The sequence below is a fragment of the Equus caballus genome, chromosome 14 (genome assembly GCF_041296265.1).
Source record: "Equus caballus isolate H_3958 breed thoroughbred chromosome 14, TB-T2T, whole genome shotgun sequence".
In the NCBI taxonomy this organism is placed as follows: domain Eukaryota; kingdom Metazoa; phylum Chordata; class Mammalia; order Perissodactyla; family Equidae; genus Equus; species Equus caballus.
Window position 1 is genome coordinate 57074994 of NC_091697.1, and position 18603 is coordinate 57093596.

At 47.7% G+C, this 18603-nt stretch overlaps 1 long non-coding RNA gene across 2 annotated transcripts in view; it reads right to left on the reverse strand.

Moving 5' to 3' along the window:
• Window positions 1–2573: 2573 nt before the first annotated feature.
• Window positions 2574–18603, reverse strand: part of LOC106781649 (uncharacterized) — a 35572-nt gene continuing 19542 nt past the window's right edge. Inside the window, exon 6 of one of the 2 annotated variants that reach the window (XR_011425585.1) lies at window positions 2574–3077. This is a non-coding gene — a long non-coding RNA (uncharacterized lncRNA). Of the gene's footprint in view, window positions 3078–15959; window positions 18225–18603 lie in introns of those variants that run through there. The other variant, XR_011425586.1, reaches the window with a different exon arrangement.

The window sequence follows — 18603 nt, forward strand, 5'->3', positions numbered from 1 at the left end:
TGGCTCCAGCCCCATCTCTTGCTCCCTTGACCACAGCACTCAGCCACAGCGATCTCATTCTGTGTGCCCCTAGCTTCACTATGACTCTCCTCCCATCTCCTGGGCCTCTCATCTCTCACTTAGTCATCTTGTAAGACTAGCAAGACTTACCAATTTGCCAACCCCCTCTGAAGTTCTGAGAATCCCCAGTGAACCTGAATCCATCTCCCCAACATCTATTATCTCTTACTGTCACATTTCTTTATTCTTTTTTTTTTTTTTTTGACGATTAGCTCTGAGCTAACATCTGCTGCCAATCATCCTCTTTTTGTTTTGCTGAGGAAGACTGGCACTGAGCTAACATCCATGCCCCTGTTCCTCTACTTTATGTGTGGGACGCCTGCCACAGCATGGCTTGACTAGCAGTGCCTAGGTCTGCACCCAGGATCTGAACCGGTGAACCCCAGACTGCTGAAGTAGAACGTGGGAACTTAACTGCTGTGCCACTGGGCTGGCCCCACATTTCTTTATTCTTAAGTCTACCTACTTAAAAGTGACAGTCACCATCAAGACAACACACAGAGAACAGACATGTGAAATGATCGCAACCCATCATCACTGTCATCATTGTCATCACTGCTAACTCCTACTGAGCACATTTTATGTGCCTGGCACCATTCTAAGCATTTTACATGGATTAAGTCATTTAGTATTCATGACAATCCTGTGAGGTCAGATTTTTATTAAATTCCAAGATGCCCCATAGGGTGTCACTGAGCTTGAAGTGGACAAAAAGGCTTTGTGGTGGAAGTAAGAGTAGAGCTGGGGCTCAAGGGATGAGGAACAACTGGTAGATGGGCCCAGGGGAAGTATTCGAGGCCAGTATGAAGAATAATCAAAACAGTAATAACAAAAATATTTTGAGCACTTACCATGTACCCTTCACTGTGCTTAAGAGCTTTATATGTATTATCTTGTTGGATGCTCACAACAACCTTGAAAGGTAGATATCAGGAGCCCCGTTTTGCAGACAAGGACACTGAGCAACTACTGTGGGCCTCCCCCAGCCTGACGGGGGGAGAAGCAGACCCAGCCCTAGAGAGGCTCCAGCCCCTGAGGGAACAGCCTAGGACAAGGAGAGCAGGACTATTGGAGGAGGAGGGTGTGGACACTCAGTACGTACTCTGAGGGGGAGCAGTGAGGCCTGGAGGTCCCATCCCAGAGAAAGTAGGAGAGGACCAGAGCTGGGCTTTGTAGGATGGGCAGGAGTTAGAGAGGTAGACATAAGGGGAGGTTGGTGGTCAGCCCCTCTCCTCTGCCTCCCACCCCTCCCACTCTCTCCCAGGGCCCTGAGTAAGTTCCCAGAGGAAGACACTTATAGATTTAAGCGCCTCACTCCCATGCAACTTTTTCTTTTTTTATTGTGGTAAAATATACATAACATAAAATTTACCACTTTAACTATTTTTAATTGTACAGTTTAGTGGCATTAAGTACATACAAATTGTTGTTAAACCATCATCACCATTCATCTCCAGAACTTTTTCACCATCCCAAACTGAGACTCTGTACCCATTAAACAATAACTCCCCTTACCCTCTCCCCTCAGCCCACAATCACCATTCTACTTTGTCTCTATGAATTTGACTATTCTAGGTGCCTCATGCAAGTGGAATCATACAGTATTTGTCCTTTTATGTCTGGCTTATTTCATCTAGCATAATGTCTTCAAGGTTCATCCATGTTGTAGCATGTGTCAGAATTTCCTTCCTTTTTTTTTTTTAAAGATTGGCACCTGAGCTAACATCTGTTGCCAATCTTTTTCTTTTTCTTTTTCTTCTTCTCCCCAAAGTGCCCTAGTACATAGTTGTATATTCTAGTCGCAGGTCCTTCTAGTTGAGTCCTTCCTTTTTAAGGGCTGAATAATATTCCATTATACGCATATAGCTCATTTGCTTATCCATTCATCCACTGATCGACATTTAAGTTGTTACCACCTTTTGGCTACTGTGAATAACACTGAACATGAGTGTACCAACATCTGTTTAAGTCTGTGCTTTCAACTCTTTTAGGTGTATACCTGGAAATGGAATTGCTGGATCATAGGGTAATTCTATGTTTAATTTTTTGAGGAACTGCCATACTGTTGTCTACAGCAGCTGCACCATTTTAAATTCTCACTGGAAATGTGCAAGGGTTCCAGTTTTTCCACATCCTTGCCAATACATGTTGTTTCCTGTTTAGTTTTGGGTTTTTTTTCAATAATAGTCATCTAAATGGATGTGAAGCAGTATCTCATAGTGATTTTAATTTTCCTAATAATTTGTGATATTGAGCACTTTTTCCTGTGTTTATTGGTCATCTGTATACCTTCTTTAGAGAAATATCTGTTCAAGTCCTTTGCCCATTTTTAATTCCGGCTGTTTGTTTTTTTGTTGTTGAATTGTAGTTCTTTATATATTCCGGATATTAACCCTTTATCAGATATATGATTTGCAAATATTTCTCCCATTCCATGGGTTTCCTTTTCACACTGTTGGTATTGCCCTTTGATGCACAAAAATTTTTAATTTTGATAAAGCCCAATTTATGTATTTTTTCTTTTGTTGCCTGTGCTTTTGCTGTCATATCCAATAAATCATTGCCAAATTCACTGTCATGAAGCTTTTTACTTATGTTTTCTTCTAAGAGTTTTATAGATTAGCTGTTACATTTAGATTTTTGATCCATGTTGAGTTAACATTTGTATGTGGCATAAGGTAAGGATCCAACTTCATTCTTTTGCATGTAGATATTCAGTTTCCCCAGTACTATTTGTTGAAAAGACTGTCCTTTCCTCATTGAATTGTCTTGGGATCCTTGTCAAAAAGCATTTGACCATATATGTGAGGACTTATTTCTGGGCTCTTTGTTCTATTTCATTTGTCTATATGTCTGTCTTTATGCCAGTACCACACTGTTTTGATTACTATAGCTTTGAAGTAAGTTTTGAAATCAGGAGTCAAGAGACCTTCAACTTTATTCTCTTTCAAGATTGTTTTGGCTCTTTGGGATCCCTTGAGATTCCATATGAATTTTAGGATGGATTTTTTGTATATCTGAAAAAAAAACATTGTTGGGATTTTGGCAGTGATTGTATTGATCCTATGACTTTAAGGAGGGCCTGGGCCAGCTAGGGTACCCCAAGGTGATCAGGAACAAGCAGTACAGTAAGGATGAATGGTGGTCTGAGCAGAAGGGGAAGGCACAGACTTCACGCATCAGAGTGGGGGCAAGGGGCTAACCTTCTTTAGAATACTGAAAGCTTTGGCTCTTCCCAGGCCTCCGTCAGGGGCAGGTCCCCATGGGCAGGAGTTTACCCATCTGTATAATGGGCATTGCATTCCGAAGCCACTGAAAAGGCTCCTCCAGAATAAAATGGCTTCTCCTTTCCCTCATTTAGGTTTTTCAGCTCTTCCATGTCCCTTGTGGATTTATTAGGACCTGGTACTCCCGATCCTGGCTCTTAGGAGCATTAGCACTATTTTTGACATGGCTGGGGCTCTGTCTCACTGCAGCCAGCTATCCCTTCCACAAGAAGCATGCTTCCCAAGACTGGGGCGAGTGGGAACCAACAGTTCTGGGTCATCAGGGAGAGGGTGGCTGGGCAGAATCCCTTGGTGAAGATTATAGAGATGGTCTCCTCATCCTGGTGCATCTTAAAGCACCACCGTTAAGCATCATCTTAAAACACTACCTGCAGCAGCAAAAGCAAAGGTGGGCACAGGCAGCCTTCTTGTGGAGCCCAGACTCGGGAGATGACTCATTGGGCCCTAAGCCAGACCTCTAGCTCTGCCTCAGAAAAACTCCTGCACTCAGTCCATTGCTGAAGACAGACGATGGGCAGATGAGCAGAGTGCTCTGGGACCCTCATGGGGCATGATTCCAGTTCTGAGCTGTGACACTTACCTCCCCTCCCTGGCCGTGGGGGCACAGAATAACGTTTATTGCCCTATCTCTAGGAGGCACGGCTGGGGCTTCTGGAAATTCATCCTGCCCAGAAGTTGTCGTGTAACTCCAGCTCTGACAGAGGGGCCTGGATTTCTATCTTGAGGTTCACATATATGTGACCAGGTGTCAGAAAATAAAGTCCTTCAGCCAAATCAGAGTCTTTATCCAAGTTGTTTTTAAAGCCTCCCAAACTTTATCAGGCTGACTGGAGTCATTTTAGATACAGAAATAAAGCAGCAAGCAGGGAACATTCTTCTTATTTCAGAGATGAAAAGATAGAGGCCTAGAAGATTATATCAATGCTAGAAAGGCTCTCATCCAATTGAGCCTTTTGTTTTACCAAGTGAAATCTAGCCATCTGTCCATCTGTTCATTCATTCATTCGTTCATTCATTCATTCACTCAGTGTCTACTCCTAGACAGGTCCTGCCAGGGGCTGAGGATGCAGCAGTGAGTAAGACAGACAGAACCTCCCTCTCATGGAAGGCACAGTCTGCTGGGGGAGGCAGATGGCAGCAAACCACAAAAACCCCTAATGAAGGGAAAGAAGTAATGGAACATGGTCCATGGGAATATTTAACTAAGGAATCTGACCTGGACCAAGAGGTCAGTTAGTTCTTCCCTGAGAAAGCAGAGACCTGAAGGATGAGCCAAACAGACAAAGAAGAAGGGGAAGAGTATTCCAGTCAGATGGAACAGCATGTGCAAAACCTGGGGGCTGGAAGAGGGACAGGCCCAGAGACGAAAGGTCGCCAGGGAGCTGGAGACCAGACCGAGGCTTCGGGATTCCTACCTATATTCTTCCACCATACCCCACAGCCCAATGTCCCCAAGCTCATGGCCTCAGACAACATGTCCAGCTCCTGTTGGGCCATTCACTGCACCCCCAGGTGCTCAGGAGAGCTCAAAGACAAACCAGAGAGTGCAAAATATCAGAATTGTGCAAAGAACATATAGGGTGTGTCCCACTTTGTTGAAGCCCTTTCAGACTTCTGTGGCTGGTGGGAGCCTCTGGCTTGAGTTAAGACTAGAGACCAAAGATTGAGTGCTGAGCAGAAAAGATTTACTGCCAAACAGAGACATTCTTCCAGCAGAGAGTCTAGGCTCAGGGTGGGGAAAGGGGGAAAAATGGGGGTGGTCAGGCACTATCTCTATTCTGTATTCAAAAAGCAAAGTTTCAGAGTGTTGCTGATTGACGGAGGGTATCAGGCTTGTGGGTCAGGTGAGCGCCGGGTTGGCTGGAGGTGGTCAGCTGTGTACCTGGGGTGTCTGCTTCAGGATTATGGTATCCAGCAGCCTCTGTGTGTCTATGACATGCCTGAAGCAAGATTTGAGAGCCCAATCAGGTCTGTACTGATGTCAGCAGGCTAGATGGTCAGATTTGGGCTTATCACTTGCCACTGGCCTTCAATTCTTTATGTATGAAAGGGTCTAGAGAGCTGGAGGAGCTGGGGGTCCCCACACTCTGAGTCCAAACCAGTTAACAATTGTTTTCTAAATTCACCTATCGATCTGGAATCTATATCCTCAACACCTAAGCCAGGATCCCCTTCCTCTCTCTGACCCCTGCATGGTCTGTTGAAGTCTACCTATTCTCATGTTCCACTGTGTCTGCCCTAGTCCAGGCCACCATTATTGCTCACCCAAAGACATTCACTTCCTCCAAACTTATCACTTCCGGCTCATGGTCTATGTGGCCACCAGAGTCATCTGTCTGAAATGTTACTCCTCTTCTTAAAATCCTTCCTTGACTCCTCTTGGCCACTGGGACAAAGCCCAGGGGTTTGCACCCCCAGGCAGTCGACCTCTCCGACCACACCCCTGCACACCCCCTTCACACACTGGGCTCAGGCACAGAGAATTTTCAGTTTCTCCAAAGTCATCCTCCCTCTCACTTTCAGGCCTTTGCCCATGGGTTCCCTCGGCAAGGAATGTTGTTCTCACCTTCACTGGCCACCTCCTGCTTACTTTTCAAGTGTCAGTTTAGATGCCAATACCTTGGAGCCTTCCCTGTCATCCCTAAATTGGGATTAGATAGTCCCAAGTTGGTGTCCCCCAGTCCCTTCTCCCTGCTTAAATATGTATTTGAATTGGTGTGTGTTGGTGAGATGTGGTCCCTCAGGTGATTTGGGAAAGACATCTACCCCTGCCCTTCAAACTTCCTGGAAACATGGGCTGGAAGCCCTGGAGAAGGAAAAGCCAGTACAGCCCTAGCTCTTCCCCGAGCTCCTATTCCAGGAGGATGGGCCCATTTAGTCCTTAGGGTGGGTTCTGCTCTTGAGCCATGCTGTAAGGAGAGTCACTGCTTTGCTGGCAGGGTACACGGTGGGTAGAGGGGTTCCAGGCTGACCAGCCAGGACATTGAGCCCACAGGGGCCAGCCAATGGCCCAAACTGGAGAAGGCCAGGCTTCAAACTCTGCGTTTCTCCATCTGACTGAGTGACCACGCCATTAAGACTGCAAGACTTCCAGTTCCAAGACTCAGCCTGGGCTGTAGTGGCGGTTGTGCTAGGCCAAAAAGACTCTCCAGATGCCTGGCTGCCTTTTGAACTTGAGTTTCTGGCTCGTAGGTGAATAGAATGAATATTCCTAAACGAGCTAGAAATGCCTCCCTTTGAAAGAAATCAAGGAGTCCCACAGACTGACCTTGAAGATTTTCTTTCAAAGTCAACCATTCTCTGACATCTTCCACCAACTCTGCTGGTCCCCATGCCCACCTTGCCACCACCCTGTCAAGTGATTATGGCAGGTCCCCAAGGGCCTCTCTCCTGCTGAGTAAAATGGGTACCAATGTGCCTGCCTGACTGTTAACTGGGGTGAGTTCTAGGGAAAGGAGAGTGGGGATGACATACTCATTTTACTGTGTGCGCTTCTGTAATGTGGGAAGGTTTTTACAAGCATCTATCACTCCTCTAATTAAAGATGCAAATCTAGTAAAAAGCTCCATTCCTTTGGCCATAGGTTCAGTGGGCAGGGGGGTGACAAGGAAGACTTGATAGGTGAGACAGCACTGGACCTGGGCCTAGTCAGGAGGGCAGCAGTGATATGGGGGCATTTGGACCAGGTAAAGGCAAGATCTAGGGCCCAAAGATGGGAGAGCTTTACAGGCAGAGGATAAAAAGGATGAGCACACACTTGGCTGGAGGAGGAGTGTACGGAAGACCACCTGTCTTACCTGTGGTGAGAGGTGAGTTAGTACTGTAGCGGGTAGGGCCTCAAATGCCAGACTGAGGAGTTTGTAATTAAGAGGTTTCTGAGCCAGAGGGATGTGACCTGAGCTAGGCCTTGCAGTTGGAGCTGGCAAAGATGAGAGAGGCCAGGACTTCCAGGATGTGCTATTTGCACATCCCAGTGAGAAGAGGAACAATCGACGGAAAGGGGCTCCTGGGTGAATGAACTGGGCTGGTCAGCACCTCAACACCAAGGCAGGGCCCACCCTCCTCCTACATTGCAAATCCTCCCATGGCCTCGCTGGGCACTGGCAGCTCTATGCCTGAGGCTCCTGGTCCACCTGTAGCTGGAGACAGGGTGATATCCCTGCATGGCTCTGGTTCATTCTCACTTGCCCACCTTGACTCAGAGAGGAGAGGGTGCCCACTGGACATTTTGAGGCCTCCAGTTCCTTCTGCTTTCATAGAACAACTTCAGAGCAGTTGTTTGGTTTGGGGTCACCTGGTGGTTCATTTGCATATCACATTTTCCTGGGTCCTGGAGGAAAAGCAAGCTTGTATACCATAAAAAAAGTGACTAGGATGTGCAAGCATGATCCAGATTGTAGGGCCACCTGCAAGAGGCAGGATGGGTGCTTTGGCAATGCTGGGTGTTCCCAAGGTTTCAGAGAGACCCAGACACCTCAAGGGACTGGGTCTGACAGCAAGGAGGGCAGGCTAGAGTGCCCCAACAAGTGCACCTCCCAGCCCTGCCTCCTGCTCCATCAGAGGCAGTCATGCCTAAGGAGCCATCCAAGGTCACTTGAGGACCTACATAGAAAAGGAGTGGGCCTTGGGCAGGTTTTCCGAGATCAGAGAACCCCTCTTCCCTTCCTAATTATGGTACCTCCACTATCATGACCAGGTACCGAGGACTCAAAGATGAAAGAAAACCCAACGAACCCTGCAGAGAGAAAACATTTTCTCCCCTCTCTGACTCCTCTGAGTTGCTTAGTGGAAAAAGACAAGCCCACACTGTGCCCTGAAAGGGCTCAGAAACTTCAGAGTATAGTAAACACATCAAGAAGGAAATTCTCTTCCTCCACTGCAGGCAGCCTCACAGCTCAGAGCTCTGGGGCCTGCTGTTCCCACTGCCTGGATGCCCTTCCTCACCTGGCCCCACTGCCAGCTGAGGAAGTCCTGTCCTTTCTTGCAGGTATCACCTCTTCTGTGACGTTTTCCTTTACAGCTCTACTAGCATACTCCCCTCCTCCACTGTTTCTGTATCTCGTACTTAACCCATCACTGCATATTACACTCTCTGCTGGTTTACTTTATTTCTGTGTCTGGGGTGATGTCATATGAGCCTTCCTCTGCTCTGTGTCCCCAGGGGGTATCTTAGTGTCTGTCCCATTGACATGTGCTCACTAAGCATTGGTGCAACAGAGACATGAAGTACAGTCCCAGATTCCAGGCCACTTTGGGATGCTTAACTGCTCCTCACCACCCCCTTAACTGCTCCTTACCAGCCCACCCTTAGCCTCCAGAGACCTCCCCCTCTGCCCAAGGTTGAAGCCCAATTTCAGCCACACATGGAGGTGTGTCTCTTGAAAAGGTCTGCAAAATAGGAATCTGTAGAGGTCCCCCAAGTTTTTGGTGAAATTGAGACAGGCCAAGGCAGAGTGGAGAAGGCTGGGAGCTTTGGCGATCCCCGCACTGCTCTGGAAATTGACCCTTGTGCAGCAGCAACGTGGTGACAATTGACAACTCACATGCAATAAGGAGCACGGGCTGTGGCCCAAGTGAGTGAACATGCTGCCAGTCTAGGGTGTCCTGACAACCCCATCTTGAGATGGCCAGGTGGGAACTCAGGACCCAGGACATCATCCAGCTTGAGCCAGGGGCAGGGCATGTGAGACTAGCCAGACAGGTAGAGATCCCCAGCACGCCCATGAAGCAAGTACCCCTGAGTCCTTAGTCCACCTCTTCCACCCTCAAGATAAAGATCTGCCGTGCAGGCAGGCTGCGGCAGTGAGGAGAAAGCCAGCCCTTGCCACAAGGGCCTTGGCAGTACCAGCTGTCCCCTTGGGTGCCCTAGCCCCAGGAGCTTGCTCCAGACTTTGCATTCCTCTAGGCTGACAGCGCCACTTGACAGTGGCAACCCTGTCACTGGCCAGTGGGCCAAGCCAGAGCTTTGCCCTCTTTTTGCCAGGGCAGGTTTTCTGTGGACTTCTCAAGTCTTAGAATTGACTAGCTGGCTGATGGCCCATCTTCTGCTCAGTCAGGCTTCAATGCCAGACACTACCCTCACTACCCCTCACCGCCAGCTTGAGTCAGCACCCAGCTGGCTGCTCAAGCCCTGGCTCTGGTCTCTAAGAGGTCTTTGGGCAAATCTGCAGCTCAGCTCTAAACACTTCTGCATTTGGTCTCTTCGGTTCATTGATCAGGAATCATATGATCTTTTAAAAACACAGCTGGTAGAGTTGCCCATCTGTGCTTCTGCATTTGGATCAGTAAATCAGGCTGCCTAGAATTTATTTAAACCTGCAGGTCTGGGTACAGAATGAGGCTGCCCTCACGATATCTCCTGTGATGATTTTCTCACTTTCTTAATCATCTTAATTCTTGGGACCACGCTTGGCAGGGCTTCTAGGACTAGGTCTGTTTTTAATGCTCATTTGTGTCCTGAGCTCTTCTAAGGACTATTTTCTCTTTACACTGAGATTCACTAATTACAGGGTGAAGCACTAATCTGCACTCCTCCTCCGTCCCTGCAACACACACACATACACACACACAATTATTTCCCACATGAGATGGGTAATAAGTCCGTAGCCAAGTCAGTAACCCAAGGTAATGATATTCTCTATGGTCCCCTCCCCCACCCTCATTCTTTGAAATATACATGGGAACATTGCTGATGTGGCAAAGACTGTCAACTGCCTCCCAACATCTGGTCTAGGTGTGTGCATGGCCATCCTTTGGCCATAAATACTAAATTTCCCAGCATCCTTTCCAGCTATGTGACTAAATTTTGATCAATGAGATGTAAGTAGGATGATGTATCCAATTTTTGGAAAGTATCCTTAAAGGGAAAAGGCATGCCCGTCTTCCTTTCTTGCTTCTTCATGCTAGCTAGAAAGCACCTGTGATGTAATAGCTGGAGTTAGAGCAGTCATCTTGGAACATGAGGATGAAGCCACACTTTAAGGATGGCAGATGTGGCAGCCAACTTCTGAGATGGCCTCCAGTGATTCTCAACTTGTGGGATTCATGTCCTTGTTTAGTTCTCTGCCATATCAAATAGGGCTGACCTGTGTAATCGATGGGATATTGAAGAAATGATAGTGTGACTTCTGAGGCTACATCACCAGAGACATTGCAGCTTCTGCCTTACTCTCTTTTGGATCGCTTGCTCTAGGCTGGTGGAAGCCAGCTGCCATGTTATAAGCACAATTGAGCAACTCGACGGAGGATTCTAGGTGGTGAGGAACTGAGGCTTCCTGCCGACAGCCAGAACCAACTTGGCAGCGGCGTTGCAGTTCCAGTCAAGCCTTCAAGTGGCCATAGCTCTGTGTGACACCCTGACTGCAAGCTTATGAGAGAGCTCAAGCCAGAACCACCCAGCTAAGTTACTCCCAAATTCCTGACACACAGAAAGTGTGAGCTAATAAATGATTATTGTTGTTTTAAGCCACTAAGTTTTGAAGTAATTTTTTTTTAAAGATTGGCACCTGAGCTAACAACTGTTACCAACCTATTTTTTTCTGCTTTTTCTCCCCAAGTCCCCCCAGGGGTGCCATGTCCGCGCCCAGGATCCGAACCAGCGAAACCCTGGGCCACTGAAGCGGAGCACGCGAACGTAACCACTCCGCCACGGGGCTGGCCCCTAAGCCACTAAGTTTTGAAGTAATTTCTTATACAATCGAGGAGAGCGACAAAATAGAAGGAGCCTTGGCCCTCTGAAATTGTGAAGCAACCTTTGACATCTACCTCAGATTATTTTTTTAAAGAGAAATAAACTTCTCTTATTTTCACAACTATTATTTTGAGTTTTCTGTCACACCTAGACCTATTTCTGTTTTGGCACCATTCATTCAGAAACTCTTCTAAGAATCACTAGCTCGAAGTCCCCTCGGAGGCCATCTCAGTCATTCCTGCTGCCAACAGCATCTTATGGCCTAAATCTTCCCAAGATGATGGGCAGTTAATGTCTAAGAATGTCTGTAAAAGGAATTTTATAATGAGAACCACAGGCCAAGGATCAGGAGACCCTGGCTCCACCCCCTCCTGAGGGATCTCACTTAACACTTTGGTGACCTTACCTGGCACAGAGAGACACCATCTTCAGGTGGGTCCCCTTGGGACGTCCACAAGACTCAAGCAGATCTGTAAATAAGCGCTTTGGAGCGTGCCAAGTTGCTCTACCAACTGAAGATAGCACCCTTGCTGTGGGTCTGGCTGTTTCTGGATGGAGTTAGCCTACCTTGGCATTTACAGGTATTCCTTTCATGGACTTTCTGGTGTGCATCTCATGTGGCCAACTGAGCAAATCCTTAGCAGTAATGAGATGCCCTGCAGATCCACTCCACCAAGGCAGCTGACAGGACTGAATGATGGCAGTCCTGTTATTAGTCTATTCTTTTTACTAAAGCTCTCCTCCCGGTGCCCTGGCTGCCAAACAATGGCCAGCCCTCTGAGGCTTCCTCTCCACCCCATGTCCTGCTTCATCACAGACCACAACATCTGAGTGGACTAACCAGCCAACACAACTCCTGACCCCCAGGATCACAATTCCTGAACCTGCTTAATGTTCCCACTTGGCTCCTGCCAGACTGCGGGATAGCTTGTCTCTGAAATCTTACTCTCCTGAATTCTACCAGAAGCCTTGACCTCCTGCTTTCTAGATTTTTCCAGGCCTCTCTCCAATCCAGCTCTTGGACTTTAACAAAGACCTTCTGTCCCTAGAGGCCTCAACTGTTTCCCCAGCCTGGCCCCATCAGAATCATCTGAACAACAAACAATTTTCTTAAACCCTATATTAGGGTAATGCTAGATGCCATAATAAACAAATCCCAAAATGTATATTGGCTCAGACAATGTAGTTGATTTGCTCACAAAAAGCCCAGATGGGTGCTCCTGATCAGTGGTGTCTCTCCTCCAAGTGACGATTCAGGGTGCAGGATCCTTCTACCTTGTGGCTCCACCATCTCAAGCATGTGGTTTCCAAGGGGGCCTTGGACTGGAAGAAGGAGAAAGGAAGGGTGGAGAAGGGACATCTGCTTCTTAACTATCTTGGGCTGGAAATGACACGTCATCCCTGATCAACATTCCATTGTCATGAATAGTCACTGACACCTCTCACACGTAACAGATGTGAGGGGAGCAGTGTGTCCTGGGAAATGTAGTCTCTGCTGGGAAGCCCCTTCCTAGCCTCAGCTCTAGTCTATGGAAGGGCAGGGGATGACAATTTTTTTTGTGTGAACAGTTAGCTCTCTCTGCTACATACCCTTCACTTCCTTCTGCCACAACCTCCTAGCAAGACCAGGCACTATAGGCCAACCTGCCTTCCTGGCTTCTATGTCCTGGAGAAGACCTCGAGGGGACAGATCAGTGCCAATGCAGATTAATGGCCCCTAAAGCCAGCAGGGCCCCTGTATTGCTAGGCCTGGATCAGATTCTCTCTTATTTCCCATAACAAGGGTTCCAAACATCCTTTCCTTGCCCTTAGCCCCTCCACTCCCCCTCATTCTCAGCAAATGAGAATTTTAGGGCCAAAGGGCCTGATGCCCCTCCACTTCTTCCCCTGCTCTCTTCTCCCCAGCCATATTCATACAAACTTGTCCGTGTCCACATTCACTCTGGCTTCACAGCCCAAACCGCTCCCTAGGTTTCAGACTTGTGTATCCACCTACCTCCCCACCCCATGCTGCCACCTGAATGTGCATAGGTCTTCCATACTCACCAGGTCGGAAACTGACCTCATCACTGTCCAAACCAGCCCCCTCCCCCAAACCTGCATCTCCTCCTGTGGTTTCTTTCTCCTATGATGGCGACATCCTAACCACACTGAAAACCTCACTGAAAATCTGAGGGTCACTGCTCTCTCGTTTCTCAGGTTAAATCCTGGCCAAAACATTTCTTGAATCAGTTGCCTCCACTCCTGTCCTCAGTTCAGGTCATCACTTCTTGCTTGGATGCCTGTAGCCACTTCCTAATGGGTCTTTATGCCTCTAGTCTGTTCCCCTCCAACCTGTTCTCCAAGGGCAGCTGGTGTGACTGTTTTACAGTACAAATTTGACCACAGCACTCACTATCTTAGGTGAAGTATGGACTTCCCTCTGAGGTCCTCAAGACCCCACGTGTCTGGCTCCACTGCCCCCTTCAGCCAGCCCCTCACCTTCTCTGACACTCCAGCAACACCAGACTTTCCTCTGTACATGCCCTGAGGATCCTTGATGCCACACTGGGGTCATGAGTGGGTGCCCCTCCTTGGTGCTGCTAGCATACTCTTTGTTTCCCTCTGTCTGTGCTTATCATACTCCTTGGTAAAGCTCTTTTTGTATGTCTGCCTCCCAACACCACAAGGGTAGGAGCTAACTCTCTTTATCTCAGTATCTCAGTGTCTGGGACAGTGCTTATCACACACTAGGTGCTCAAGACATGCTCAGTGAATGAATGAAGACAGTGAGTAGGTATCTGTTGAAGGTATGGAAAATCTTGATTTAGATACACTTGCCTTTCACTGAATGAATATTTCCTTCTCAGGAGAGCTGAAGTATATGTATATGTTTATCTGTGAAATCTGATCCTTTGCCTGAGAGCCTCCCTATCAATTAATCATGACTGGCCGTTTGCACAAAACCTCTCCTCCCAAAGCACTTTGCACAGAGGGGCCGAGGCTCTCCTGCCCTGCCCGAGCTGTGGGCTCAGTTCCCACCACATGACTGACTGGGCTTGGCAGTAAACTCATGCCCATGCCTCTCACTGGACCCCCACAGTGACCGTAGGAGCCTCAGAAAGGAGCATTGTCCCCCATTTTTAAGATAAGAAAACCTGTTCATAGGAGATGTGGTGATTGTCAAAGGGTGTAGAGCAAGTCAGGCATTTGTTCTTCTCCACTGTGTCACAGATCACTCTGCCCTCTGCTCTCCGGGGCTGACACACGCCTTATGGTGCCAACACAGACCCTGGGCTCTGTGGGAAACTGCCTCAGATCAGAGGGCTGAGACTCTACCCCAGCCTTTTAGGTCATAATACATCTTGCATATCAGCTATTCTCTTAGGTAGGGAATTATTGGGACAGACACCCAGCCAAGGTGACATGAGCATAAAGGAGGACTCTCACAGAGTCCAAATGCATGAAGTCATCCCAGGAACTGGAAGCTCATTAGACAGACACTTTTTTTTTGTGCTGGACCACAAGTCTTTTCTCTCTGCATTTCTAATCTGTTCCCCTTTTTACAAATCCTTGACCATCTTTTACAAGGCCCAACATGACTGCCAGCCCTGAGTTGGCCTGACTCACAACTCCAGGGCCCACCCCATAGAAGCAGAGTGTCAGACCCTTGGGATCACCTGGCTGGCTCAGTCTGGGTGATGGTTTGTTCTCCCAGGTTAGGCTTCTAGCCGTAGCCCATCACCTGGAACACGGGCCAAGGGGTTGTGTCAGCTGGTACAAACAGGGCAGCAGGAGGTGGAGAAGGGGAAACCCCAGGAGGGATGTAGGTAGGGAGCCAATTATAAGTGCAGGGAAAAATTGTGAAAGATGTTGAACTTCCATCTTTAGAGTTGAGAAATGTCTAGTCAAAGACAACAAAAGGCAGAGATAACCTAGGTAAGTTATTCAGGACACCCACTAAATTTCAACATCTTTCACAGTTTTTCCCCGCACTTATAGATGGAAGGTGGAGTCGGCCCGGTGGTGCGGCGGTTAAGTGTGCACGTTCCGTTTCGGCGGCCCGGGGTTCACTGGTTCAGATCCCGGGTGCAGACATGGCACCTCTTGGCATGCCATGCTGTGGTAGGCGTCCCACATATAAAATAGAGGAAGATGGGCATGGAAGTTAGCTCAGGGCCAGTCTTCCTCAGCAAAAAGAGGAGGATTGGCAGCAGATGTTAGCTCAGGGCTAATCTTCCTCAAAAATAAATAAATAAAGATGGAAGTTAAGTTGTAAAAACTTTATAGCAATGAAAATAATTCCTGTTCACAGAAATGCAAATTGTGTCTGGTGGAATACAACTGACTATTGCCTTGTGGATATTGACCAGTTTTGCATCCATTTCTGAAATCAGCAGCCTTATCTAACTATCATGTGTGATACTTTGAGTTCTCCTTTGAATTGGTTGTAATACTTTAGTGGTTCTCTCATTAAGTAATTAGTTAAATTAAATCTTTGACACATTAATTTTATATCTTAGGAGAAGCATGATTACATCGTCTTTTAAAGTTTATCGTTAAATACAGACAAAGCTTGTATGATCACATACTCATTTAAAGAACATCATTGATGCAGAGAAAAAAATTTAGAAGGATACACAAGAAACTGTTAGTGGTTACTTGTGAGGAAAAGGGGAAGGAAGAGGCACTTACTTTTCATTTTATATCTTTTTGTACTATTTAAATTTTTTAACTGTGTTAAAAGAATTTCTTTCAGTGAAAGTTGTCCAGGTAAAGGTATAAGGGTCGTTTGTTTTCTTTTTTTATACTTTTCTATATAAAAAGAAATTGACTCACTTTATAGTTATTTGTTAAGCTGTACATGTGGTTGTTTGGAGTTTCCTGACTGTATATCATATTTTACAATAAAAATTTTAAGAAAGCAAAACTGGATACATGTTATAGTTAAATTTTGTAAATTTTAAAGGAAAAAGCAAACCAAATAAGTAAAACTACATACATCTTAGTCTATTGCTTCAAACCAGCCATGGGCAGCCAGGAGGTGGTTAAGACACGCTGCTGCCCTCAGGGAAGAGGATAAGGTTCAGGCCCCACTCAAAGGCCAAAGGGTTGCAGGCATTCACCACACCCACCTTGTGTCAGGAGCTGCCCAGGTGAGAGGCTTTCCTCACTGTTCAACGCCCCCGGCCTCTCCTCTCTCCCGCCCCCTGGCAGGCCAACTCAGGGAATGCTGATGGAAGATCTCGCCAGAATGGGATCATCCTTTCCTCCTGCCCCTCCTCCCCTGACAACCCGAGAGGCATCCTGCCCTCGCTGGCTTGCAGCTGAAAAGCGAGAATCACCACCAAACCACTGGTTGTACAATGAACTTCTGAGAAGGGCACACAAAGTTTTCGTCAGCTGAATCCTGCCTTTCTCCTGACTTACACGATGGTCCATATATGCTCTGGCTTCCGTGTTCATGGCTGGCTCACCCACTGGTAATGGTTCCCAACACTTTATATTCTCCGGTTTTCCTTAACCAACCTCTAAACTAGTATTTATTTAAGTACCTGAGGATAGAAGCCTCCTTCTAGGAATTCCTCCATCAACCAAGCCTGGATGTTTATCTCTACTGTTTTCTTAGTGTGTGTATATGTTGGAGGGAGACAACACCAACAGGAGTGGGGACATCTCTCAGCTCCAGGAGCTTCCCCCGACCTTTGGCATGAGTGCATGCCGCTCCTTGCATTTGGCACCTCTGCATGCAGGTGCTTCATTAATGAATTTTGGCCCAGGAGGATGGGGGAAGAAGGCAGGCATGAGCCTGGTGCCTCTTCTCATTCACTGCACACTCCCAGCTGGGCTGACTAGGGCCGGCCCCTTGCACACTTACACACTAAGCACAGAGTCATGGCCACCCCGAATTCTGGGGCTGGTGCTCCAGGTGTCGCAACCAATTTCTCCCAGGAACTCAAGGATGGATTTGGAAGCATTTAACTGTTTTCCCAAATTGTTCCTTTTCCTTTCGTTAAGGAGATGCAACCACCAACCTCCCCGATCCAGACCAAGTCTCACCTCGAGAGCTAGGACTATGACCTTTGCCTTATTTTTAATGCTAAGATCTCTCCAGGAGGAGCTTAGCCCTTATTACCGTGACCTGCATTGTATGTGGAAGCATGTTTTCCAACGGAGACTGCGCAAGAGAACACCCACCTCTCCCTTTTGAATATTCATTCCCTATCTGAAATAAACGTCCCTGCTTCCCTTTGTTCGGGGACGCCGTGACTTCGGAAATGATTCTGCTTGGTCTCCTATTTGCTGCAAATACACTTTACTTTGTGAGACAACTATTTCTGGTGGAGAGTCTGATTTAACTCACTAAGAGGGAACCCACTTTGGTTTCGGTAACACAGGTGCTCCAGAACACCTTCTCAAGCAGCACACTACTTCTCACTGACTGCTGCAGGGAGAGAGAGCCTTACCTTGAGTGCTGCTACTTGGGGATGTTTGAGCCCAGACCCCAAGGTTGTCCGATCATATCACTCTCTCGACTAGTACAATGGATCCCATTGTCTCCAGGATAAAGTCCAAGCTCCAAGGCATGGCCTTCAAGTCCCTCGCTTCCCAATCTGGCCACAGCTATATCTCTGGCACCATCTCCCTACACTGTGTACCCCTCTGTCTAACCACTCATTCACTCCATGCATGCTGGAGTTCAAGTAGTGCATAGGTCTAAAGGCTGTTTTCTAAGCCCTCACAGCTGCCCCAAATGATGTATTTCAACGGCAGCTTCTCTCTTATTAACTGATGTCATCAGAAGCGCATCACGATAAATGCAGACACAAGCATGCCAGTGCCTATTCTAACGCAGGGCCTTACCCTGGTGCTCACAGCACCCCGACAGTTGCACCTGGATGAACATCACAAAGACCACTTTCCAGATTGGCTGTCTCCTGGGAGCAGCTGCAAGATTCCTCCTGTCTCCCAAAAGCTCGCTGCCGTGGAGCAGAGGCAGTTGTATCAGGATACATCACAGCATATCGCTGCCAAAGTGACAGCTACAGTTATGTTTTGGCTGACAGCTGGAGATGAGAGAATGTACAAACAGCCAAGGCCTCATGAGCTTCCATGAATCAGTAGTTTGTGCTGCGTGTCCAGCTGGTAGGTGAGGTGCGCCCATCCTGCCAGTTGTCCAGGCCCTTCCTTGGTGGGCAGCCTGTTGGCTACAGACCTCAAGTTAGCACTGGGGACCCTCAGGTGAAGTCCTCCACCGGACAGTGATAGTGAATGCCCCCAAGGGCCATCCCAGGTCCCCAAGGAACAGAAGAGTAGGGTGGTAAAGCCCAGGCAAGGCCCAGTGCCCAGGGACAGGCACTTGATTCTTAGGCAAGGGCCGGGACAGGTAAAGCAAAGGGCCAAGATGCCCAGGGTGAAGTCCATTGTGCTGGTCAACCTGACACGGAGTGTGCCCGTGACAGGTAGAGCATCTCTATGGAAGCCCCAGGGCACCATCTCCATGAGGAGCCTCAGTACCACAAGCTGTGGGCAGAGGAGTGGGGTCAGTGTAGGAGCCAAGACACCATCGCAAAAACAACCACAGCA